The sequence below is a fragment of the Amblyomma maculatum genome, chromosome 11 (genome assembly GCF_055883805.1).
Source record: "Amblyomma maculatum isolate TAMU_Amacu chromosome 11, ASM5588380v1, whole genome shotgun sequence".
NCBI lineage: Eukaryota > Metazoa > Arthropoda > Arachnida > Ixodida > Ixodidae > Amblyomma > Amblyomma maculatum.
The window spans coordinates 114976300-115003008 of NC_139354.1; the positions used below are offsets into that span (position 1 = coordinate 114976300).

At 44.7% G+C, this 26709-nt stretch overlaps 4 non-coding genes across 4 annotated transcripts; 2 read left to right on the forward strand and 2 right to left on the reverse strand.

The window, feature by feature from the left end:
• Window positions 1-11697: 11697 nt before the first annotated feature.
• Window positions 11698-11770, reverse strand: TRNAA-AGC (transfer RNA alanine (anticodon AGC)). The gene has a single exon. It is a non-coding gene; the product is annotated as a tRNA-Ala (tRNA).
• A 1542-nt stretch (window positions 11771-13312) lies between these two features.
• Window positions 13313-13403, forward strand: TRNAY-GUA (transfer RNA tyrosine (anticodon GUA)). The gene is given in 2 exon segments: window positions 13313-13349; window positions 13368-13403. It is a non-coding gene; the product is annotated as a tRNA-Tyr (tRNA).
• Window positions 13404-21579: 8176 nt separating this feature from the next.
• TRNAY-GUA (transfer RNA tyrosine (anticodon GUA)) lies at window positions 21580-21671 on the forward strand. The gene is given in 2 exon segments: window positions 21580-21616; window positions 21636-21671. It is a non-coding gene; the product is annotated as a tRNA-Tyr (tRNA).
• A 1516-nt stretch (window positions 21672-23187) lies between these two features.
• Window positions 23188-23261, reverse strand: TRNAT-AGU (transfer RNA threonine (anticodon AGU)). The gene has a single exon. It is a non-coding gene; the product is annotated as a tRNA-Thr (tRNA).
• Window positions 23262-26709: the final 3448 nt, after the last annotated feature.

Sequence of the window (26709 nt, forward strand, 5' to 3'; positions counted from 1 at the left end):
TGTTCCAACTACCGCACGATCGCGCTCATTTCGCATGCTAGCAAGGTGATGTTAAAAATCCTGCAAGGTAGGCTGCAGCAGTATGTGGATCGGGAGCTTCCGGACGTGCAAGCTGGGTTTCGCAAGGGCAGAGGAACTAGAGACCAAATTGCCAACCTTCGCTGGATCATGGAAAAACCAAGAGAGTTCCAGAAACCCATTTACTTCTGCTTTATTGATTATGCGAAAGCGTTTGACTGCGTAGATCACAGCAGATTGTGGCAAGCTCTCCAAGAGATGGGAGTTCCAATTCACCTCATCTGTCTCCTCAGGAACCTTTATGAAGGGCAAGAGGCCACAGTCAGAACTGGGCATGGTCTTACTGATTGGTTTCCGGTTGAGAAAGGGGTGAGGCAAGGCTGCATACTGTCGCCCTGCCTATTTAACCTATATGCAGAGTGCATCATGAGGGAGGCCGGTCTGGACGAGTCTTCAGCTGGAGTGAAGATCGCTGGAAAACGCATCAACAACCTTAGATATGCGGATGATACCACTTTAATGGCAGAAAGTGAATTGGATCTCAAGAGACTTCTGATGCGCGTACAAGAAGAGAGTGAGAAGTTTGGGCTTAAACTGAACATTAAAAAGACGAAGATCATGGCGTCTTGCCCTATCAAGTCCTGGAGCATCAATGGACAAGAAGTGGAAGCTGTGACAGATTTTCTGTTCTTGGGCGCCAAGATTACCTCGGAAGGAGACAGCAGCCATGAAATTAGGAGACGCCTGCTTCTGGGAAAGAGAGCAATGGTTAGCCTTGACCGCCTAGTAAAGAGCAGAGACATTAGTCTGCCAACCAAGATCCGTATAACCCGTGCTATGGTCTTTCCAGTTGTGATGTATGGATGCGAGAGTTGGACTGTGAAAAAGGCTGACCGCCGAAGAATTGACGCGTTTGAATTGTGGTGCTGGCGAAGACTCTTAAGAGTTCCTTGGACTGCCAGAAGATCAAATCAGTCGATATTGTCGACCATAAACCCTGACTGCTCATTGGAGGGTCAAATTCTAAAGTTAAAGCTCAGCTACTTTGGTCATCTGATAAGAAGAGAGGAGTCGCTGGAGAAAGATTTGATGTTGGGAAAGGTTGAGGGTCGCCGAAGAAGGGGTTGGCAGCGAACGCGATGGTTAGATGGCATTCTCGAGGCATTGCAGATGAAGCTATGTGATGTTAAGAAGATAGTGAGAGACCGGAAAGCGTGGCGTGACATGGTCCATAGGGTCACGAAGAGTCGGACACGACTGAACGCCTGAACTGAACTGAACTGACAGCAATCTCCCAGCAACCCCAGGAGCCCACCAACGTTCGCCGGTTCCTCTGACCAGTTATCACTATTTCAACTTTGTATCCGCTTTCAATGCCTTCTGTGAACAGACAACAAAGCCGCAAGGCAACGCATTCTTTACCCAGGGGGGATCTGCATTACTGCAGTATAAAAACGGGAAGCCCTGTTCAGTAATACGGGAGAGTTCAATTGGGAGGAACTGAAGACGCTAAAAACTGTCGTACGCAAAGATATGGCCGAGCTGCGGGGGAACACAAGTGCATGAAGTAAACAGCCTGGTAAATTCATCACAACTTATACCGAAGTAATCAAACGTCCCTTAGGCGTGCCAGCTTTCACGTGACAAAAAATAAGAAAGTAAAACCTCCTTCGAGGCGTAAAGCAACTATTTTTTGACCTCGTACGCAACCCGCTCAAAACACACAGCGGTTTCATACCATACGCTCCTATTGTTGAGAGGACTCTCGATGCTCGACCCCACCATCACAATGGCATTGTCCAAATCTCCGTTATCCACTTATAAAACGACTTCTCCGAGTGTAGCGATCCGGTGAGCTTTTATTTGTGAACTCAATCTTAGACTCTGCTGGCCAGTGCATACTAATGTAGCCGCGCATCTTCGAAGCTCAACGGACACTGAGGGTTTCTCAGGCGAAGGCTGATGGGCAAGAACATCAAGCCATGCTTTTTGTCATAACCTTTCTCGTGAGCAGACAAATGTGTGCGCCAAGTTCACACCAAATGCCTTACGTACCGCCCGTGCGGCCCCAGTTTCAATCGCCCATCTGTCACTTCCGCAGAGCAAAGCAGATCTGTTGGAGTGCCCCGACCAGCACCACCCACTACACTCAGGCCAGGTCAGCCAAATCATTCGCCGCCACCCGTATAAGCTCATATATGACTTCGTGACTTCACTTCCGGAGCGCCGTGACAACTTCCTCGAAAATTAAACTTAAGAGATCAAAGATGACCTCAACCATGGCATGTACTTGTCACCAAGCCTTCGTTTCCTTTCCCCGTCACTGTCCACAACACATTGTGTGCACTCAGGCCGCAGCTACGCGGAGTGTGCGAGGAAAGTTTCCAAGACCCCATGCAAGACCGGGTTGAAAGGTGATGATGCTAACGAGTTTAACGACGAACAGCCTCGACTCAGTTATTTGAAATAGTTATTTTCGCTTTATTGCTTCAATTACTGCCGAACAGCAAAGAATATCATTGAGATTTGAGCTGTGATCTTTATCGTCTCACTGTAGAATTTGCACTACAAATTATTTTTCATAATTTTTCCACCCTTCACACAATCCCATTCACCAAGTCAGTTTCAGTCATTGTGAAAAAGAAAAACGTTTTTCTGTTGTATATTGCTCTCGCGCCCCGCGAATGGAACTCAATTTCTGTGGAATTTTTGTCTATCTCTAACAACCCAATTTTTTTCAAGCGTTCTAGTTACTTCAGTGTAATCAGGAGAACCTTTTGTAATATTTTACGGCACTTTTATACAATGGTATTATGTTTTAGCCACTACTCTCTGTATAATGTTTTCCACCGTGATAGTAAATAATTGCTCTGCCACAGTGATGATCACCCTTGGAGGCCGGAGGTATTCGCTCTGTACCGGCTGTCTCCCTACTGGTGCTGTCTGTTCTCCATGTGCTCCACTGTGGTACTCGGCTTGGTCCTCAGCAGCTTCATCGGTATGTGGTTTATGTAGGCCTGCTTTCACGCCCAATACACCTACAATATAGGGTTTACCAAGGCTTGAGCTTCTAAGAACATTATTTCGGTCTAATGACGAAACGAGAATTTAGCCACCTTCCTCAAAGAAGACTGTACAGCCACACAGGGCGCTCTCTCATTTGTAGCTGGTTAGTAATGACAAGTGCCCACCGAAGCTGATTCCAAACAGGCATTCCATTTTCACCAGCACGGATCTCGGCAGTCATCATAAATAAAAAGACTAGCGCAAATAACATAGACACAGACATCGGAGATGATAGAACGAGCGCTAAACATCAAATGAGGATTTACTGCAATAAAGTGGAACATAAAAGCACTTGGTGGCACATGCGCACTCTAGTCAAAACCAACGATCAAATACTAATCAAAAGAGGGCAAACTGTTCCTTAGGTACACTTTTTCTTTTTCTGAAAGGGTGATTGAAGGCGCACTGACACACTTATCGCCTTCCCTGCTAATGTGATATGTTTCACTTATCTCACGCCCTAACCTTGCGCCTCCTCTACCAAGCACACACGTGGCATCAGACGCCGGCACGCACCCGCAACGTTAACAATGATTGGTCAAAGGGCTGCCCCCCGCCAATGAGTCCACCAGCGAACAGTGCTCTCGTAATCGATCATTAAGGCAGCGACCAGACTGCCCAACGTAGCATCTACCGCAGGAGAGAGGTATGCGGTAAACGTAAACGACGCCGGCAATGCAAGATACAAACTTGCGCTCGTGTTTTTTGGTGCAGATCGGCTTCCTGTCCTCATTAACGGCTTTGCACATGCGCACCAGCTTTTCGAGGGCGGTGAACAAAACGCCGACACCGCACTTCTTTCTAACCTTTTTCAGCCTTCAGTCACCCTTTCAAAAAAAGAAAACGTGTACCTAAGGAACAGTTTGCCCCCTTTTGATTAGTTCTTGATCCTTGGTTTTGACTAGAGTGCGCATTTGCTACCAAGTGCTTTTATGTTCCCCTTTATAGCAGTAAATACTCAGTTGATGTTTAGCGCTCGTCCTGTCTACTCCTATGTCTGTGTCTATGTTATTTGCGCTAGTCTTTTTATTTATGATGACACACCAACTAGCCCAGCTTTCTGCTTTGACTGCATTAATTTCTCGAGAGTCGGCAGGCTTTTCGCGATGAGCGAAGACAGCTTGCTAATAATAAGTCAGAGGCTTTAGCTGGAGTCCTTGCATTGCTTCAGAGCCTAATAATCATAGCGTCTGTGCTATGATAGCAGTCTCCGGCAAATTTCCTATGGTATCTGCCTTAATTAACGAGGAACAGTAGAAGTCACGCCCAAAAACCTATGAAATTATGCTTGCTGCATGTGCTTGCGGTGCTCGTCATCCAGACCAGCTGTGTGGTCGATGTAGAGTGATTATGCGCGAACAAGTGCCATCAAGCGAGTCGCTTTGCCCTAACCTGAACCGCGTCTTTCCCAATAGACCATATCACTACGACCAGTGACCAGTAGTAGAGGAATAAACGAAATATTGTTAGGAAATACAGTAGTTTGACGCCGAAATTTTTCAGTCACCCATAAATGCCTGCTACGTCCCTCACATGTTAATTGCTCTGCGTGCCGTCGGGCTAAGGTAACACATGGATTACTAATGTAGTCAGCCAGTATGCCGGAAATGGCGAATTTGTAATCTTAAGTTCCTCATTTGCCAAGGGGTCATATAAAGTGGATAGAAGAGACGTCTTTGCCGCGAAAAGAATATTGCGAAATGTCACTTTTTGGTTTATGCTGAAACATAAGAAAAAGTTTGAGTTCGTTCTTTTTCTTTGTGTCCAGAAACGAATGTCAATAGACCATAGGGTAAGAAATAAAGTGACGCAACCCTCATCATATTCAATGAATTAATGGCCTAGCAGGCTCCCCTGCAAGAGCTGAACAATCTTAGAGTCGTGGCTGTCGCGCTTGCGATGAATATCATTGCTTCGGTCGGAGTTACTCTCCACCGTACCTTTTAGTATGGGGTCTATTGGGCGTTACTCAGCCGGAAACACCCGGGCCGGCAGGTTTTTTTGCCATAAGTTCGTGGAGACAGCTCCTCCTCTCGTCTTTACATTTGTGCCCCCTTGACACAGCGGCGAGCTTTCCTATGTCCCTTTGCCGGCATGAAGAGCGATAGGAGTAACGGCCCAAATGTCAAGGTATCTTGTGCTATATAATTATAAAGAAGGGTTGCATTATACGCTGTTAGTGAAGAGCGACTGGGTAACCGCGTACACGTTGACTCTGCCCTGCTAAGTGACCGAAGAGAGGGATAGCGGTGTGCTTCTCAAACTCTGTACGTAGAATAGAAGAACGGCCTGGGGGGCGAGTTGGTGCATGATGGAATTGAACGGCGGCGCAACACGGAAACGGACACAGACAAGAAGGGGACACCACATGCGCACAAGAGTCTGCAGGAGTTAATTAACGCACCATTCGTGAGTATTTTAGTGACCAAAAAGCCGTTAACTCATTTATCGCAACAAATGTTGATAATAAAAGCAAAAACACTTCCCACAATGTATCAGGTCACACGCAGTGCTTCGAAAGTATTTATATTGCGGCTGTCAGTAAATTACATTGTGTTACATATATGGTTGTGGCAATCGGGAGATATAACTAGGCATATTTACGAGCTTGTATGTTAGCATTGCAGGCGTTGTATGCCTTACGGCAGCAAAATAAGTATTGGCGCTCATTTCGTGTTTCTATTTTGATCTTTTGCGCCTTTTGTGAAATGTGTACATCGCACGGCAGTTAGCTTCTGGTCTCCGCCTTGTACATGGTTATTAACGCTAGAATTGGACATATCCTGAATTTCGGCCAAACTCAGAACCTCTCCCTACTAATGTAGCAGCAATTCTCATACAAGAGTTCAAATTGAAGGGTTAAAAACAAACACCCGGCAAAGGAAATGTATCTTAGTGTAGCAAAATCGGATACAACACTTTCCAAACAGTTCGGCCAGCCGGTGACCTGGAGAGAGCCCTTCGCCTTTCCAGTCCTCCGATGTTGAAGCTATGGCGGAGAATCGGCGTCCTTCGGCCATCAGTAGCGGTAAGCGCACTGTTTGGCTAAGCTGGGGCATTTTCTGCCAGCTTCTGCGCGAAGATGCTCAGCACAGACTTTATAAAATGCATGAACCGCAACGGCGTTGCTCACTTTGTTGTTTTTCGCTCTTGTTAGGGAGCTGAACCTGGTCCACTCAACGGACGGAACTACCACGTTTCGTCTTTGGAGAGCCAGCCTCTGCAGTCAGAGGCCAGTGTTTGACTCCCTTCAAACCTATTGTTACTGCGTAACCAACAGCGTCATTTTGCAATGCCTCAGCTAAAAATGTACTAAATACTGGCCCTGCATCATGAATCAAAAGAATGCAAATGTGACTTGATAAGCAAGCCCATTCTTTCTGCTTTCATTGTCAAAGAAAACAAACTCCTATGTACTAGATAGGGCACACTTTGTTCGCGAAGATGTGAGGGTATTAGATTATGATTAATTACTATAGTGGCAAATGTATTTATTTTTCACTCACGACCTGTATCATTTATGATTCTATACAAATTTGGTTCTATTGTATTTATTTTCCAATTCAAAGTAATTCTCTTTAAATTCTTACTTCGCTGCTACTCCTAGCTGCTTCTCTTCTGAGCACCTTGGAAGACTTTCAGACCAAGGCTTCCCGCCGACGTCGTCAGGCAGTTTTCGCCATCATTGTACGCATAATGATTTCGAATTAAAATATTCGCGAGTATGCGCGACCCTCGTTCCTGTTCTTGTCTGCTTTTGTCCATTGTGTTCGGGAAACACGAATAGTGTAACTTAGCTAGGACAGGATGATAAGCGAGCCTAGAAGACACATTTTTCTTCTGGCCTCAATCAATTTGTCAGTCAATCTTTATTAGTAATAAAATAATTTGCATTGCTCATGCATGATTAGGTACGATTCTATAGAGGGGCTCGTATCATGAATGATATCAACATATTGTTACGAGAAGATGAGGACGCACTGATTCCTTCTCTTGCCTCACGGAAGGGACAAGGAGATGACGATGAAGTGAGACTACGTGTTGCTGCTCGTTGCTATGACAGTTGAGGCTGGGTTGTAAATATGCTGTAAGTACATTGCGTTTCCACGTAAAAAGTTAGGTGGAGGTGCGGACAATTATCCCGGTGTCAGCCTCTGCACGACGAAACTCCAAAGCGACCGCCTGGTTTCTTGCCCGACGATGCCTCAAGATACCGTGCAATCCATCATCCTTACCCACCCGCGCAATCCTGGCTTTTTTGCCGAGACAGAGACTGCGGATGTGGATGAATGGATACGCAAGTACAAATGTGTCAGCACATATAATCGCTGAGACCGCACCCTCATGCTAGACAATGTTGTTGTTTTTTTTACCTCGAGGGCACTGCGCTAGCCTGGTACGAGACTCATGAAGATAGGTGACCAGTTCAGAAACTTGCAAAGAGAAGCTTCGCGAACTATTTGTAAAACCACTAGGTCGAGAGCTTGCCCGCAAAGTGAACCCTCGAGACTCGTGTCCAGACGTCTACCGAGTCATGCGTGGCCTATATTCAGGATGTCCTTGCCATTTGCCACAAAGTGGATCACAACTAAAGTTGGCCATGTCTTGAAGGCCATTGCGGACGATGCATTCACTCTGCTTGTGTACAAAGACTGCAACACAGTTGATACCATTATGAAAGAATGGCGCCGCTTTAAAGATGCCAAGAGCTGTCCCTTTGCACCGTCGTTTGCCCGCCTTCCTAATACTGCTCCAACTTCTTTGTGTCAAAATTTGCCGCCCCAACACCAGCCAACATCGACCGAAAATGTGACTTGTATCGTCCGCCGCAAACTCGAAGCCATCTTTCCCGCAACCTTGCCGCCACATTTTGCCGATTGGTTGGTTGGTAAACATCTATTAAAAAAACAGACAAGGGGCCGAAGGCCCTGATCTAGAGGTCGGCCAGAACTCCTTGGAATCTGGCAGCCTCTAGAGCGAGACCAATGAGCGCTCGTTGGTCGTCCAGGGTAGAGCTGCGTAGACGAGCCTCCCAAGTATTTCGTGTGGGTGTTGGCGTGTGTTGTCGTGGACAAACCCAGACCATATGAAGGAAGTCTGTTGGGATATTGCATTGTTTACACATCGTCATGTATCGTTCAGGAAATATAATATGGAATCTTTTGGGATTGGAGAAAGTGTTCGTCTGGAGTTGGCGCCATATGATGGCTTCTGTCTTTGTACGTTCTTGGTGCGGACCTGGATAGAGTTTGCGATAAAGACGATAGTGCTCGAGGAGGTCGAGTGAAGTGATTATGGTGTCCTTCCTGACCAAGGCGGGCATGTTGCGGGTGGGATGATAAGCAGCTCGAAAAGTGAGTCCTCGAGCTAGCTCATGTGCTACTCTTGAGACGCATGTGTGCTGGAGCCCGTATCAGGAGGGTCAGAAGTTTAGGAGGATTTGATATGAGTACGCGAAATGCTTCGACTGAAATACGGTCATGAGTAAAATTAAGGATGGCGCGCTGTGAGTCACTTATGACAACTTTAGCTTTAGAAGTGGAGAGCGCAAGAGCAATAGCTACTTCCTCCGCTGTAGTGATATGTGAAGTGCGTACAGAGAAGGAAGTATGAAGAATCATGTTCTCATCTGTGGAAACCGTTCTTGCAGCAGACCGAGTAGGATGATCTGCTGCGCGTTTGTGTAAAGTATGTCAAGTCGGCCACCATATCGCTGCTGGAGTGACGCGGTGCGAGATTCTCTGCGATCTTCATGATGAGTTGGATGCATGTTACGGGGAAGAGGGAGAGTCTTGATTTTGGCCCTGTTGGAAGGTGAGAGATGGACCACCGAGGATGGCGGACGGAGTGGAGCGATACGAATTGTTCGAGGATAGAGCAGCCTGTGGACTTTAGTGAGAGCCGTTGGCGCTGGGCTAGGAGGGCCATTTTGCCGACGGCCACTACCCAGACGTTCCCATATTCAGGACGTTGTCCGCCAAGAGCTCGCCATCTTGGTACTCAACTCCATTGCTGCCTTCAGCCGGTCCACTGCCGCCAATGTTCGCGCAGTTTATCCTGGCCGATCTGCTTATGACACCGACGTTAGCAGAGACCTTAAATCAAATCCTCGTCTTCTCGTAACATGTTTCCGTGTTGCTGCTAGCTTCTATGAAATTGAGGGTGTGTTGTAAATATACTGTAAATATTGAGCTTCTACGTAACAATAGCAATCCCTCAACAGCAAGAAAAATAAAATACATTATTAAAAGATATGAAAAGTATTTCAGTCATTAGAAACAAAAGATTTGAAATAGTCTCGAAGTGCACTAGCGTACAGGTATTTATGCTTGTAAGGCACTGCGGTGAAACCTTCCAATATTTGATTGCACTACATGTCAATCATTAACTGTCATAATCAGTACTACTGCATGGCATAGGTGCAGCAGCTCTAGATTATCGAGAAGGGTAGGTACCGCTACGAGTAAAAGTTTAGCAGCAGGGCAAATAACTCTGGTATTCAGTATATTAGGCGCTAAAATTTTTATACAGCACTGGATGCTAGTAGCGATGTTCAAAATAATAAAGCACCAAAATGAACCTTAGCAAGATTCCGAGCATGAAGTCTAATAAAAGGTGTTCTACTTAAATTCAGAACAACGTAGAGAGCTATGAAGGGAAAACTGATATACCTGTAAAGTTAACAGACAGGATGAGTTCAGAGTGGGTCCTTAAATACATGCTTGTTAATAACATTATAGCGGAAGTCAGGAAGAAATCGTCATATGCAGAAATGTAGTGCCAAGGGAGGATAACCGATGACTGCGCAGGGTGACAAATATTTTCAAGGGGAGACAAGCATAGCATAAGGCAGAAGAAAGTCAGTTGGGCATTTGAGACAAGACAGTTTGTGGGGGCCATGCATATGGGAGAGCCTTTCGTCCTGAGGTGAGTGTATTCAGGCCTCTGATGGTAGTAATTATTTCTACCCGACAAATCCTTGATACGCGTGCTCTTACTACAGTTGTTGCTAGAGTATAACGCTGAGAGGCCAAAGCTTGATTTACGGATGCAATCAGTGATATGCATGCGATCTCAAGGGTGTTTTCCCAGTCTAATTAGAGGAAACAGCCAGAGGGCTCCTAGACTAACGGACCCTCCTGGGAGTGCCTGCCTTAATTTTAATTAGAATTTTTTCTTCATCCTTCCAGAGAAAACTAATCGCACAAACGTCATCTGTGCCGTGCTCCTTTAGTTCAACTTCGGTGACAGCGAGGCCTGGTCGTACCTAAGTAGATAGCGGCACCAGTACTTCTGCTCTCTGGCGCCTAACGGACAAACCTGAAATCCTTGAGTTTGAAGTCTTCGATAGACGTCATCCCTGTCTCGAGTAGACATCCCACATCCACCTGTCTCAAGCGCAGGTTTTCGGCAATGTGTGCGTCCGAAGAAATTGGAAGAAGTTAAGCGTACGTTTCGGCAGCCACAATCACGTTTCTTCGGCAGCCACGAGGGCGAACCACTGAGAAGTGACGGTGTCGAAAGTATGCGATGGACGCCAGAACTGTTCTTGAAGTTTAGTCTGAGTTTTCTTTGCTATGAATAAACTTTATATATTGGTCCTTGTGCATTCAGAGGGTCCTATGAAGAGGCGCACAGATGAAAGTTGATCAAGACGCCGGTAGGGCAAGTGTTCTAACTTTAGGTGAGACGCACAAGCTAGGGCTCTTACTGCGACGTGCATAAAAGATGGCGAAGACAACGGTTTTCAATGCCCAGCACGAGATGCTTGGCATTAGTATTATTGGGTAAGTATTAAGGTGCTTTGTTTGATGAGGTTGTCACTAAAACTTGCAGGCAGGATTGCCAGATTAGTGAGATATTCTCCATCAAACCTGATCTCTAACTGCTCCCATTCCATGCGTCTGGATACGTCCTCTAACCTTGCTGTCAATAGCAGTAGCAAGATCTTAGCTCCCTGCCTAACACCTTTCTTATGTAATGGAATCGGATGTAATGATAGTTAGTTGTAAAGTCGACCTTCTACTTGGAGGTCTTAAGAAGGCGAGCTCTCGCTCATCCCCTAAAAAGCGGCCCTCGAAATCCAAGCATAACATAGAGATATGTAACATTCCCCTGTTGCTCGCGTCACTGAGACACAGAACGCTACCTGTGACATTATTTATTTATTTATTTATTTATTTATTTATTTATTTATTTCTTTATTTCATACTGCCAGCCTGAATGTGAGGCTTTAGGCAGGAGTGGGGGGTACAGAAGAATACAATTCACGAGAATACATAGTGCATTCAGTCTTGAGAATGACGACAAAAAAAGATGGGTCTTCTATCCCAGTCCAGGTTCCTACACATGAACGTTTCTAGAAAACTACATACGCACATGTGTTTTCGCTCGCACCTAGGGCACACAGGCTTGCACATACGAGCTCGAAAGGGAACCATTTCATTGGGTTCCGGCCAAGCGCACAGTGACGACCTTTTCTAGTGAAACGAAACATCCTACTTAAAGCGAAAAAAAGGCATAATAGCTGCAATGGAAAAGATTTCTTCGGCCAACAAATTTTACATTTGCAAGCCGATAACTTCTATAAGATTAACGTACTGCACAAAAATGTGGAGGTGCTGGGTATCGATCCCAGTACCTCTCGCATGCTAAGCGAGCGCTCTACCATCTGAGCTACACCCCCGACGGAGAACCATAATGGCAAGGCATCACATTCTGCGGGGAAAGTTACGCAAACAATCTAGGCAGCACCGAAGGAGACCCGAACGAGAAATGAAAGTCACTCTCCTAGCTCAGTCTCAGTTAGATCACTCTAGCTTTTTCACGCACAAGCCTCGCTGGCGCAATCTGCTTTTTCGATTAGAGTCACGTAGCCGCTGTAGCTTCAAATGCAACCGTCCTTTTCACATTCTGTCTCCTCTACGTTAAAACACCACCTATAAGGACGGAAACATTATCCGAGTATTGGTTATTCATTGGTATAATATCTTCTACGCTATCCTGAACATTTCCTGCTGAAGTGATATAAAGTGTTGAAGAAGCATGTAAGAAATATGACCAACAGGAGTTCAAGATTCGCTAAATGCTGCCATAGATAAAAGAAACAAGACGGAAGTACCTGAACTTGGTACTCGGTCATGTGCTCTCTCGCCAGCTATAAGCGCTGCGACTTCGTCGACATACAGCCTAAATCATGCTTCGGAGCGCCTATCATCCTTGAAGGAGAGCGGTATTTTTAGCCTACGCTGTGTTGTTCAAGTTGTTGAATTTTGAATGGTGCAAAGTTTTAATACTTGCTAGCACTACTGTACAGTTCTACTAAGGCCTCTTCGCCGTTTAATACGATCTATCTTAAAACAGCAATACTAGTGATGACCTTCGACTTCAAATTTGAAAACCAACAAAACAACCGACCAGCCAGATATCATCGAGGCATTTGTAGCCTGTCGCCAAAGCGCCAGTATAATTTTCATTCTAGCAGCGTGCTCAGATTCCTTAACCAAAGACCGGTGCTCTTTATTACTTTAGCCAGCAAACGTTTACTAGACTATATTATAGCCTCCACCCCACCTAGCTGCATTTTTCAACGTGTTATCAGTTTTTAAGATAAGACTTAGCCAGTTTAAAGGGATCGGAAAGGAATAAGCAGCGCTCTACAACGAGTTTTCACCATACTATACTTTCAGTGATTCGGGACTATAGGCAATTTATTCCATTGACCGATGATTAAAGCGGGCTCTTCACAGAAAAATGAGCGGGAGGTAAAATTGTTTTATTTCTCTCAGCCTCTTTTGTCAACCTTTGAAGTTCGTTTGCATGCGGGAATCTCTATTGGTGAGAAGTTCCAAATATATTTTAGCCAAACAATACAAAGGTTTCCGCAATGAAATTCAAGAAAAGGCCAGCACCGAGAAGTAGACTCACACTTCGATTAGGAAAAGAAACTACGCTCCAGGAATGCTCTCACGCTCAGCAGAACAATAAAGCCATGGTGCGACCTCAACTAGTTTTCGGCGGCACTCGGCAGAAACGCCCTACCTGCATTCATTAATGTAGGCATTCGCAGCACACCGCTAGAGGCCACATGGGGCGTTGTGCATTGTCGGGCTGGGGATATGACGGGCTCGTATTAAGCAGCCCGGTAACTTTAGACGTAGACATGTTTAAGTAAGTGTTGTTGTTCCTTTTTTACGGAAGTTTTTCCATGCAATAGAAAAAAATGGTTCCGTCGATAGCTCAGTTGGTAGAGCGGTGGACTGTAGAGGTTCCTGGCTGCGGGCATTCATAGGTCGCTGGTTCGAATGCGGCTCGACGGATCGTTTTAATTTTTCTTAAATGAAATGTTATTTTTTTATGCTTCATTTCTTCATTTCTTTAGGTTGCAGAGGCACAACGAAACAAAATACCAAAACGTTTTAACGGCGCTGACTTCAGAACATTGTACGCTATACAACCTTCGTCCTTTTGCGCCACAAAAACGGAATCAACGTCCACCGTTATTAAAATTTCCGAAGGAACGTCCTTACCGAAAACATTAGGACATGTTTCAAGCCTTCTGCTCATCATACTATTTCGGCAGCGCTCGAAGCAAAAAATATGTAGCGCAGTTCGCGACAACGAACACTATGATATGCTGTGCTGCCATAAAGCGAGAGATAATGATACCACTCTATATTCTGATGCCCCCAAAATGTGACTTAACAGGCTATGACGCTTTGTATCGTGCGAAGCATGTTCATCAAGAAGTCGAGCTCAAAACAACTCTGATTGCACCAGAAAGAACAATGAAATCGTAGAAATAAAATTACACAAAGAGCTAGTGCAAGCAGTGAGATTCCCTTCTCAACCTCTAATTATCTGCACACCCTAGGTTAGCGCCTGTGTTACGAAACAGATCAAGAGTTCTGCACATAAATAAGGATGTCAAGAAACTCTAGCCCCTTTTTTCCACAAATTTATAAGCATCTCTGAAGAGCCATTGCGGATGCATGCTTACTACGCCCAAAATGTTGTTTTGTATTTCGAACATAACAAATCTATCATCGCTCATATAATTGTTCTGTCACGCTCCTCGAAATCGCCGAATAAAGTTTTATACATTCACGCTCATTTACCTTCACTGTATTAGCTCGTCAACTTAAATCATTTGTTTCTTAGTCGAGAATAAAAGGGAACAGAAGCGTTTTCATTAGTTCAAAAGATATTCACGGCTTCTATTATAGGAAACTATTATTGCAGTTGTATTTGGGTGCTTTTCTGGATTCTTACAAGACCGTTTGTATTTTAGGAACACTAGAAAAATAGTATCGATCCTGCACAGCTCGAAGCTAAGAGGCTGTGTTTTTGGCAGGAATGTTGATTGCTTACACGGAATGCGGCCGCTAGATGAATGCCGCTACGTGAGAACTTTGCATGAGCAAACTTGCATACACTCAGCAGAACAATCGTCAGCGGGGAGGAGCGGCACATGTTTCACTGACTAACTTCAAAGATTTATGTAGGAGCACACCAGGGTGCACCTTGGCTCATGATTCTTGCCAGAAGCATTGCTCTCCATTGCTCTTCCACATGTTGTTTAAGGTAACGTTTCTCACAGTTGTGGAAGACTTGTTTTGTTCTCCAGTGTATGTGTTGAACAATGCAGCGCCAGAAGTCATCGCATTCGTTTAACCAACTAGCCCGCATGAAAGTTCAACTCAGGCGGAGCTTAACCAAAAAGCCACGCGGGTGGTGGTAGTCGAGAACAAGGAACAGTTTATGATAAAAAATATTATAGGGCCGTGAAGTCTATAATTATATCGGATGGTACGACAAATGTCATAAAGCAGGCTACACAGAGGGCCTGTGCGCGTAGTATAACGACAGCGGGTATATACACCTGTCCTCAGAAGCTCAATTATTAGCCGCAAAGTACAAAAGAGAAGAAAAAAATAAATAACCGGCGGTATTCGAACTCATGATCTCCTGTTTACCAGACATTGGTGTCTGTTTACCAGACACCAACTGTCCGCTACGGAGCCGACGGGAAGTCGTGGGGCGTTTCAAATTTTCGCCAGCTTCCGTTCAAACAACTTTGAAATAGATTTTTAAACTCGCAAAAAAGCACCTTACCACCGTTATAACTCGTTCTCATGCATCATTTTACTAGGGGAAGGAGTTACGAAGGGTACCAATAAAGATTCCCTACGGCAAGCTCGTTTACAAAAGCAAATTCATTACATAGCCTGATACAGAAGGCAAAAAACGTTGAGGTTAATGTTAACGGCGTACACTAGAAGCAGCATGAAATCATTGATGCCTAAGTGAGTACGATGAATTTACAGGCTTCTTGACGTTTTTCACAAAGGCGGTGTTACCTGGTGACGTCTCTTTTGAAGCGCACAACCATACCTTTGACATATCAAAATGTCACGAAAAGGGAATGTGCTTAGGAAAACGTGGGTGGATATGACTCTAGAATAGTGCACCCGATTATGTCCCTAATCGCTTGCTGAACCTATGCTTCACATGACTCCATTTCAAAATGTCGTATTTTGACTACTTCTGAAATTTCAAATGACCCATTGCGTCCCATCCACTTCTGCGGCATTATAAATCAGGTGCGACACATGAACGCGAGTGGGATGTGTGATTTTAGCGCAAACGGCAACGACGTTCATGTTGAAGCAGTTCAAATTATTCTTGATCTCTCCACTACCCCATCCCTTAGACGCCATGCATCCCTTCAAGTATGTTGTACACGCCATTCCGATCCTCCAGAATTTCGGGCTGCATTTGACAGCAAGCTTTGTTGCTTTTAATTGCATTGCCGGTGTCAACATTATGGGAGATTTTAATATAAAAGTTTCAGGTAAATATAGCTCGCCTTCTCTAAATATTGCCTCAAAACATTCAATTGAACTTATATATGAATTCCTTATGTCATGCAGATACCGAATTAAAAACAGTTAGAGGACTTTCTCATAATGCCACTCACTGCTTGAACTGGCTGTAAATCGGCGACTTCATCGTCAAAAAACCTCCGCGTCTGACACATCGTCAATCGCGATCGCGTGAAGAAGCTGGTGGACGGACGAGGTCGGAGCTCTATGTCTAGCATGATTCTTAGTGCCTACAAAAAAAGCTCAGGAAAGCAGAAATCCTCCATTCGCAGCAGATACAGAACGATGAAGCAGCGGTCGCTAAAGGGTGAACGTAACACGGTGTGTAGAAATGGACATGCCGCGCTAAGATTACCGCCGTTTCCTGCCCAGAGATACAACAAAAAATAAATATTATTGTGATCTGCAGCACTTATCTATTAAGACCACGGTTTTAGTTTTGCCTTCGTCAACTCTTTACCTGGACAAAGAAGATAAAGCCAAAAAAAAATTATTTGCTACCCAATTCTTGGCCGATCCCCTTCTGTGGGTATGTGCCATAAGTTATTTGGACAACAACAACAACAACGTTCGCTAGTTGGTTGGACAACATTTAGTCGAGGCATCCACATTTTTGTCATGTTTTGTGAACACATTTGGAGAGGCAATCACGAGGTGGCAGCAAAATTTGGCACAGCGGGAAATTCGAATGCGGTCTGTGCGGTTCAAGTGTTGATGGCGACAATAGGAACGCTCAAAAAAGGTCGTAAAAACCGCGTGTTCAATTGTACAAGTCGTGTCGCAAATTCAAGGCACTAGAACAGATCGGTATAGAGTGAATTAGAATGTAAGTCTTGAACTGACTAAAGCATCTTGCTACCGAACCAGAAAAGAAAAAATACCTCTCGCATTCTGAGCGAGCGCTTTACCATCTGAGCTACACCCCCGACGTGGAGTCATAATAGGAACGCATCACATTGCACGGCGAGAGCCTCACATAGATTAAATGCTGCACTTTATGTCACCCGAACGAGAAATGAAATCGTCATTTACTCTCTCTTAAAGCTTTGGTGTTCGCTCTCGCTTTATGACGTAAGCGCCTCGGTGGCGCAATCTGTGTTTTCAATCCGTTTGCCGCTATACCATGAACACGGCCATCCTTCCCTACGCTTTCCCCGCCGCGGCGGTCGCTTTTCGACGGCGGCGAAATGGAAGGCGCCCGTGTATTGTGCGATGCCAGTGCCCGTTAAAGGAAGCCAGGTATCAAAGTTTTTGTCGCCAGCATTACGCAGTTTATCAGCGCATATGGCGCAGCAGAATGTTAAAACTACCATATAAACATTAATCCGTTCACATTCCCTACGCACTTATATCTCTCCTTCGAAGATAGCGAATTTCTCGAATTAATTATTTGTTCATTAACGTATTATATTCCGTCATGTTCTAAGCACTATCTGCGGAAGATATTTTACTTTACAAAACTCAGTGCGAAATAAATGACCAACAGTTCTTCCAGCTTAGCAAAACCTTTCACGAATAAATGAAATGACAAACTTCCTGGTCTGTATTATGTGTGCTCTGCTCTCTAGGAAGCCCAGAAGCTTGACCTCCTCGTAATAGAGCTTACCATGTGTCACATTAAGAGCCCAAACACAGAGACTTTTTGCGAAAGCAAAGAAGGTGACGACGGCGAGAAGGATTACGTGGTCCAACGAAGGATTAAAAAGATACCAGATACTTTGCCAGAACTGACATTTTCAAATTGTATTTTTTTCCCGCGCACCATAACCCAATGGAATAACCGGCCATTATCTTCCCTTCAGGACTTTGATTCCTTAGAAAAGGCCGTGCATTGATTTGCTGTCTTGCTTGTACTCGTGTATATTTTATGTTCATGTTTTTGCACTTTATGCTTTTCTGTTTTCTTTTGGAATTGTTGCCCCTGCTGCCAGGACCCTTCACTGGGTCTGCAGTATGATCAAATAAATAAATAAATGACGAAGAAGTAGGTGACATGGCAAGCGCTGATTGGTGAACCGAAGACAATGAAGACAGCGACAAGGCTGACGTGTATGAACGTGGAGGTTATAAAAAGGCGCGATATGCAGAGGCAAAATGGGGAAGCCAGAGAAGCGGAGGCTGCTAGAGGTGAGGGACGCCTTGGCTGAGATTGAGCAACGCCGGATGCTGTACCGGTGGCCTCATGTTCTACGGCACTGCACGGTAGACTCCCTGACGTTCTCGAACCGGTTCCGGGGATTGAGTGACTACTCAGCCACCTGCTACGTCCAGGGGGCACCTCCAAAGCTCGTACCACCGTCCACCTGCACCGCCTAGGAGGTTCACCTCAACGCCGCCACGAACGCCAACGTTGCTTCAGCCAACGCCACCTAGCTTCAGCTCACGCTTCAATGGGAGGTCGTCCGTTGCGGCCAACAAGACCAGCTAATTGCAAGCCAAACGCCACTTCGACGCCGACGCCATTGCCATAGACCCACGAAACGCGTCGCCCGCTTCGAACTGTAAGCTCGAAAAAGGGAAGGCTGTCTCTTGTCTCTTATGTGAATTCCAATGGCAGATCCGGAGCAGGTTCTTCTGCTCTGGCCAGGGCAATTCTATTCCAATGGCAGAGCGGGAGCGCGACTTGTCTGTTTCAATGGCAGATCGGGATCTTAGTATAGGTGTTGTTGGTCGATCCGGCATCGCTCGGTGGAGTGACGATATTTGCTCTGCCGAAATCAGCAGGTATGGTCGAGAAGGTGTTGGTACAACCCGCCGCTGGACAACGAAGTGGTGAGTGGAACGCCCAAGTCGAAAACAGCAATGCCAGTGGTGGTTGGACAAACAGGGGACCGTCATATATTGGTACTTAGAGGCAGTGGAGCCAGTACAGTTTTAGTTCAGAGAAGCCTAGTGAGGAATGAAGACCTAACAGGGCAAACGTCCGCTGTCACCCTGGTGGACAGCACGGTTAGGTGCTTGCCGGAAGCCAGGATTCTTGTGTCGACTCCTTATTATGCCGAAGAGCTATTGCCAAAATTCGTAAAGCAACCAATCTACGATCTCATCTTGGGAAACATTCTGGGTGCAAGAAGCGTCTATGACCCTGATCCTGAGTGAAGGATGATCGATGTTGGGAAGTAGCAAAATGAGAAAAGTCACACGACTGGCCAGCAATGGGATGGTGCAGTTAGTTTCTCGTCGGCAGTAGAGACACGAGCGCAAGAGACATCCAGAGCGACGCAGCGGCCGCTCTCTACTCCCACTGCGATTTGTCTGAAAGTAACACCGGGCGAAATGCAAATAAGCAAAGAGAAGATTTGAGCTTACAAGCCTGTTTCGAGAAAGTAGGGGAAATGCAGAAAAGGAGACGGAGTCGTACCTCGTTTCAGTTTCAATTGGAAGACGGTCTTCTTCGCAGTAAATGCATATATATAGCTCAGGAAGGCGGGTCCAACAGCTTGTGTTACCGAAAGATGTGCGAGAGACGGGTTTACGCTTAGGACACTCACCATCATGACCGGACACCAGGGAGTTAAGAAGACGGTGTCCAGAATCACCAAGGAGTTATTTTGGCGAGGCGTTCAAAGCGACGTTAAACGCTTAATTAGTTCGTGCGATGTTTGCCGACGCACAATCATAAAGGGCAGAGTTAGTCCCGTAGCACTGGGCAAGATGTCAACTATCTATCGGCTTACCGTTTCAGAGGCCAAATAAAGAGATATTTTTCGAAAGCAAAGATGACGACGGCGAAAGCAATTACATGGTCCAACGAAGATTAAAAAGAAATAGTCGGTGACATGGCAAGCGCTGATTGGTGAACAGAATGCGATGAAGACGACGATAAGGCTAACGTGTATCAACGCGGAGGTTATAAAAAGGCGCTATATAGAGAGGCAAGGGGGTGGAAGCCAGAGAAGCGGAGGTTCCGAGAGGTGAGGAACGCATTGGCTGGGAGTGAGCAACGACGGCTGCTGTACCTGTGGCCTCATGTTCTACGGCACTGCACCGTAGACTCAACGCTGTTCTGGAACCGCTTCCGGGGATTGACTACTCAGCTACCTGCTGCGTCCAGGGGCACCTTCAAAGCCACCATCTACCTGCATTGCCCAGGAGGTTCACCTCAATTCCGCCACGAATGCCAACGTTGCTTCAGCCCACGCTTCAACGGAAGGTCTTCAGTTGCGGCCAAGACCAGCCAATTGCAAGCCGAACGCCACCTCGACGCCGACGCCATTGCCTGAACCCACGAAACGCGTCGCCCGCTTCAAACTGTAAGCTCGAAAATGGAACGCTGTCTCTTTGTGTGAAGCATCGCGTCTATCCTTAGTCTTTGTAGGTTGTGTTTGTTTTTGTTAATTTTGTTGGCTTGTTAGCGTATGTGTGTATGTGTGTGCAATAAATGTGCGTCCGTATGGGTACGGCTAGCGTCTAGTTCATGCTTTTTCGGCCTGAGCGTTCTCCAGAGATCCGTGACACCATGCCTTCGGACACTTATGTCCTTATAGGAGACCATTTTTGCAACATCGTCGGTGTTTTTCAAATTGCTGCATTTTAAGTCTAATTTATTTTTTGGGTAATGTAGAGTTTGCTTATCCAAACGCTAAATTACCTGATAACCCCACCGTACATGCACAGCACTGGTGGACTTCGGTGTTGGACTCTCGGTGGTGGACTCTCTCTGCATTCTGAATTATATGAATGGTATAGTTGTGCAAACGTCTATACTGTTTTTAAAACAGTATCACTTCTACTGAAGCCTTCTCATCACTTAATATGCCCTATCGTAATATATCAATGCTTAAAGGTGACCTTCTTATTGGTTTCACCGCGCTAACACATTGAACGACAGAAAAGACAAACACCACGGAGCGCGAATAGCCCAATTCTCGCCATTTTAGTGGTGACCTTCTGTTGCAAAGCTAAACAATCATAAAATAATGCTATAATGATTAGCCATGCATTCTCCAGACGCGTGTGGCGTCTGGCTAAAGTGGGTGTGTAATTTGCACCGTAGCTGTGTGTTCAGATTAATCCTTAGCCCCAATCCCGCTCCCTTTTCTCTTCTAGACAGCAGAATGATATCATAGAATACTGTTGCCGTCACCTTCCCTAGCTGCGCTTACCCAAGTCTTATCATGTATGAGACCCGATATCATACGTCTTATATAGAGGCTGGAAGGACTGCCGAGGCATAAGAAGTATTTTACAACGAACATCCACTCCCACTATACTTCCATTATTCCAAAAAATATATAGGGTATTATTTTCATTTGCCGCTGCCAGAAGCTACTGGGCTTTTTTTTTTTTCGAAAGAAGGGCACATGGCTTACTTGTTATTATAAAACAGCCTCCTTATTCACCCACTGAATTTTGCTCGCTTGTGGAGAGCCCATCTTCGCGCGAAGTTCTAAATACGCTATAAGTAAAAAATGGAAGTGTTGCACACTGAAGTTGTCGCAAAAGCCAAAAATCAGCTGCAGACTGCCTTTCCAAAAACGAAAAGAAACTGCACCTAAGTATGTCCTTACGTTCGACAGGAAAATGTCCCCATAAAGATGTTGAACCAGTTTTAAAAGGTACAGAGGATAAACGCAAATAGCCAGAGGCCACTCGGCGGAGAGTGGACGTCCCGTCGATAGCTCAGTTGGTAGAGCGGTGGACTGTAGAGGTTCTCTCACTGCGGACATCCATAGGTCGCTGGTTCGAATCCGGCTCGACGGAGGTTTTATTTTTTCTTTTGAGTGAACTGTCGTCTCGTGATGTTTCAATCCCTGGGACTGCAGAAGCGCAAAAAAGCAAGCTTTATTAATGCTGCCATTCAAAAACTTTCTGCATCACAAAACCTTCATATCTTTGCGCCATAAAACCGCAAGCGAAGTCCAACAATTATACTTCGGTTTACGAATACACGTATTTCCTGAAAAAAAAAATTGGAATCCCTTAAGGTACTACTCCCTAAGGTCTTAATACCACTCCAGCAGCCCTCGAAGTGACAAATATATGGTCATATATGCTTGCCCTAAAACACAGATATGACATGACATGACATATGACATTTCTAGGGTTCAACCTAAAACTACTGTGTCATCAGAAGGGGTGGTACCGAAGGCAGCTATGGGGAAATATTTCACTTTATGCAGAAATAAATCTTACAGTAAAGGCTAATCCAAGAAGTGGTATTCCTTGCCCATCCTCTAACTGACAGCAGCCCCTTGGGAACTGCCTTTTTAGGAAACAGGTATGAGAGTTCTACTTAGAAATAAAGATGATAAAAAGCTCTAACCACTTCCTTTCCAAAATTTTGTAAGCATCTCGCAAGTTTCAATGCGGACGCATGCTGCGCTGTGCTATTCTGCAGTGGCTCAAGATATACCCGTTATTAGAAACGTAAGAAAATTATCATCCCCCATGTGAGGGATGCATCGAAATTATCAAAACCACCGGAAATATTTTCCCGTTAGTATACTAGTGTTCATATCTCTTCGCACTTTTTGTGATTCAGTTTAAATCACCTTATAGTTATAAAATACTGAACACAACAAACATTTTTCTGTTTATTTTGTTGTCGTAAACAAGAATAAACAGGAAAAGAAATTGTTCGCACTAGTTTAGAAGGTATTCCCGGCTTCTATTTTAGGGAACCAATATTGAAGTTGCATTTCAGCTTCTTTGCATACTTGCTACAGCGACGGGTTCTGTATTTTGTGTACGTCATAATTATAGATTTCTACATCGCAGAACGTTACCAGGCGATGTTTTGGGTTGAACGTTAAATGCTCACTCGTAATGTGCCTCTGGACAACTTCTGGGATTTTGGAACTTTGTAAGAGTACAGCTCCATCCACACAACAAAACGTCTGCCAGCAGTCCAAACAGCTGGCATTGAATCGCTTAAAATTCTGAATTAAGATGCACTGCGGCGTCCCCTTATAAAATTATTCTTATTAGCAGCATTTACCTACATAGAACCTCCACATGCTACTATTGAAGACAGCATTGTTCACGTGGAGCTTTGCCAGAGAGTCATTTAGATGCAAGTTGTCGAGATATAGAAACAGGTTATAACTACGAACACAGTGCTTCAATGGCCATCTCATACAGTGTGACAGGAAAAATGTAAAGAAGGCTACGGAGACGCCGTGTGCGTTCTACTACGGTGCTCTGTACTCACGTTTTACGTCCAGTGCGACACAGAAAAGCGGTAACGAACCGCCAGCTTTTAAAAGCAAAAAGCATGAGGCACCGGTGAGATTCGAACTCACGATCTCCTGTTTACTAGACAGGCGCTTTAACCAACTAAGCCACGGCGCCGACGGAAGGAATGGGAACATTTCCAATTTTCGCCAGCTCCTCCTCAAACATCGCTCAAATACATTCTAGAAAGCGTAAAACGTGCAGCCTTTATCAGTGGTGTAACTCGTTATCATACAAGGATTCTCAAGAGGAAAGAGATACAAAAAATACCTATTGAAGCGAGCTCCCTGCGGCAAGCACATTTACAATGTAAGTAATGCACAATGATCGCCTGGTGTGGACGCCAAGAAACGTTGCGATTAATATTAACTGCATGCACTGGTAGCAACACTGAAACGTTCATGCTTCATTGAGGACGCACACAATTCTCATACTGATTTTAGTGTAATAATAGAACGATGTTACCTGGTGGTCTTTCTTTTCAAGCACAAAATTGATACTTTGACACCTCAGAAGATAAAATAAATAAAATTTGTATGAAAAAGTGCTTGCATAGGATGTGAGAGTAGAGCAGCCGAGGGTGTCGTTAAACCGTTGCTAAAGTTAGGCGTCACATCCCACTGTTTCACATTGCCATGTTTTTGACTGCCTCTCACATGCGGATGATACCACTTTAATGGCAGAAAGTGAAGCGGAACTCAAGAGACTTCTGATGCGCGTACAAGAAGAGAGTGAGAAGTTTGGGCTTAAACCGAATATTAAAAAGACAAAGATCATGGCGTCTTGCCCTAACAAGTCCTGGAGCATCAAGGGACAAGAAGTGGAAGCTATGACAGATTTTCTCTTCTTGGGCTCCAAGATTGCCTCGGAAGGAGACTGCAGCCATGAAATTAGAAGATGACTGCTTCTGGGAAAGAGAGCAATGGTTAGCCTTGACCGCCTAGTAAAGAGCAGAGACATTAGTCTGCCAACCAAGATCCGTATAACTCGTGCTATGGTCTTTCCAGTTGTGATGTATGGATGCGAGAGTTGGACTGTGAAAAAGGCTGACCGCCGAGGAATTGACGCGTTTGAATTGTGGTGCTGGCGAAAACTCTTGAGAGTTCCTTGGACTGCCAGAAGATCAAATCAGTCAATATTGTCGACTATAAACCCTGACTGCTCATTGGAGGGTCAAATTCTAAAGTTGAAGCTCAGCTACTTTGGTCATCTGATGAGAAGAGAGGAGTCGCTGGAGAAAGATTTGATGTTGGGAAAGGTTCAGGGTCGCCGGAGAAGGGGTAGGCAGCGAACGCGATGGTTAGATGGCATCCTCGAGGCACTGCAGATGAAGTTATGTGATGTTAGGAAGATTGTGAGAGACCGGAAAGCGTGGCGTGACATGGTCCATAGAGTCACGAAGAGTCGGACACGACTGAACGACTGAACTGAACTGAACACATTCCAACTGCTCTGATGCTTCCAAACTGCGGCTTGTGCATTACTAACTAGGCGAAACACATAAAAATTGGTCTCTTGGGCAATGCTAGTGCAAAGGTCAATGACCGCAGGTCCATGTAGTCTGAATTACTCATGACCTCGCCAAGAAAGTCGTCTCGCATACGCCATGCCTTACTACATACAGTACATTAAACTCGACATACCAATACTCCAGTTGTTAGTGCTGATTTCGACCACGTGTTTTTCGTATTTATGCACCATATCATCTTTATAAAGCCCGAGCGATTCTGATATCAACATAATGTATAATAATTTAACACTCTCTTATCAGCATTTTTTCTCTGAGAGTTGTGGATACACTACTTTCTTTCCTCACCGCCGAAAGTGACTGAACATAGTGCTACACATATCTACCATTTTTTAACGGGCACTTCTGTTTGTGGTTCATCGTTTACGGAGGCACACATTACAGATCATTTGCCTGTGCTGTTTACAATGACCAGCCCCTTAACAGCAGCTATTAAGCACTGCAATGGCGTATTTTTGTAGGCCACAGGATTTGCATGTAGTACATGTGCCTCAACTTGTAGTCTGTATATTCTTCAAGCTGTGCTGTGAGAGCTAGAAGCAAAATTTTCAGCTGTGTTCAAGAGCAATCACTGCCAAGTGCGGGACCCCATGAAATTCTTATATCTCGAATTCCTTCTCATATTGCATCAAATAAATGCAAAATGTATAGAAAAACTAAGGGACCATATCACATTGGTGCATCTTTGTAACACTCGTATTCTGAGTACTTTAAACTTTTAAACAATAGGTTTCATGCAGAGAAAATAGCTTTCCTCGGTGGCGAGGGGTGCATGAACGTAAAGGACAGCAAGAGAAATTGTTGTCTTGGGAGTAAATACTTTGGCCCGGAGAGGAGAAGAAATTTGTTTGATAAAGTAGCACGCCATATTGCTGCACAGACGTCTCAATATGCCTTGAACGGTTTTAGCGACTACTATTACTCAATAAAATTTAGTGATCCGGACGATCCTTGCAACGTGTGCCTTTTTTTTTACCAATGCGCTCGCTTAAATTTACCCAAAAGATTGAACTGAGATGACGTCAGCAATATTTGGCATCTGTACTATTCCCCATGCCATTGATAACATTTCATTTCAAAACATTTTCATTTCATACAGATGCCTGCAGCTATGATTCAAATTGTAAATTTCATTTTTCTTCTGCCCTTTTCCAAGAAGAAATGAGAGCAGCAAAATATATTTCACAGTTTATGTCAAAAGACGAAGAAATCATGAAATTTCTTCCAAAATTGGCATGGCCATTTTTATGTAAAGTCACTGAGTAATTGTTGGGGGCAAGATTTAATAACAATATTAAAAAAAGTTTGCGGTCTCTTGGCCAATTTGACTTCAGAAAGAATACTCCACAGCATAAGAAGTTTCTGCCTCCACAGCCAAGTTTTCAAAACTTCGGTTCTTGTTGTCTTTCAGCGGGCATAGTCATCCACTTTGTTAAGCTCTTGATTGTTTAAACCATAGCACACTTAAAGGAAAATTATTCGAATATGGCGTCAATGGTATACCTCTATTACCAATAGAAGGTTACCTTTACGGTCGTCGCCGAAGTGTTTCTTTTCAAAATTTAGAGTGCAGTGCTAAAGCATTTTACAGAGGCCGGATATTTAGGCACTAATAACTTTAGAAACCAAGTATACACATTAAAAACTAAATTAAAGGCACCGAAATATATAAATAGGCACTATCAAAATTATCTACCATGCACGTTACATAGCATTTGAACAGCGACGCCCAGTGTCGGGCGGAAAACGAGCAAAAATGACAGGAAGGGTGACAAGTGATTTTAACAATCGGATCCTAGTTTGCCTGTATCCACACCGCTACTTTACTAATTATTCGTCCCTAAATTTCTGCCTCCATCCTCTCACACACATAACAAGCACCGTACTCCAGCAAGTTACCGCATTCTATGAAAGGCCTACCGGCATAAATATCAAGCCAGGCTTTAACCAATCCCTAAGCATGGTCCAGCGGCGGATAGCACCATTTCCGAAAAAACAAAGGCTTTGAACACATGGCGCCTACTCTGAAACACTGTC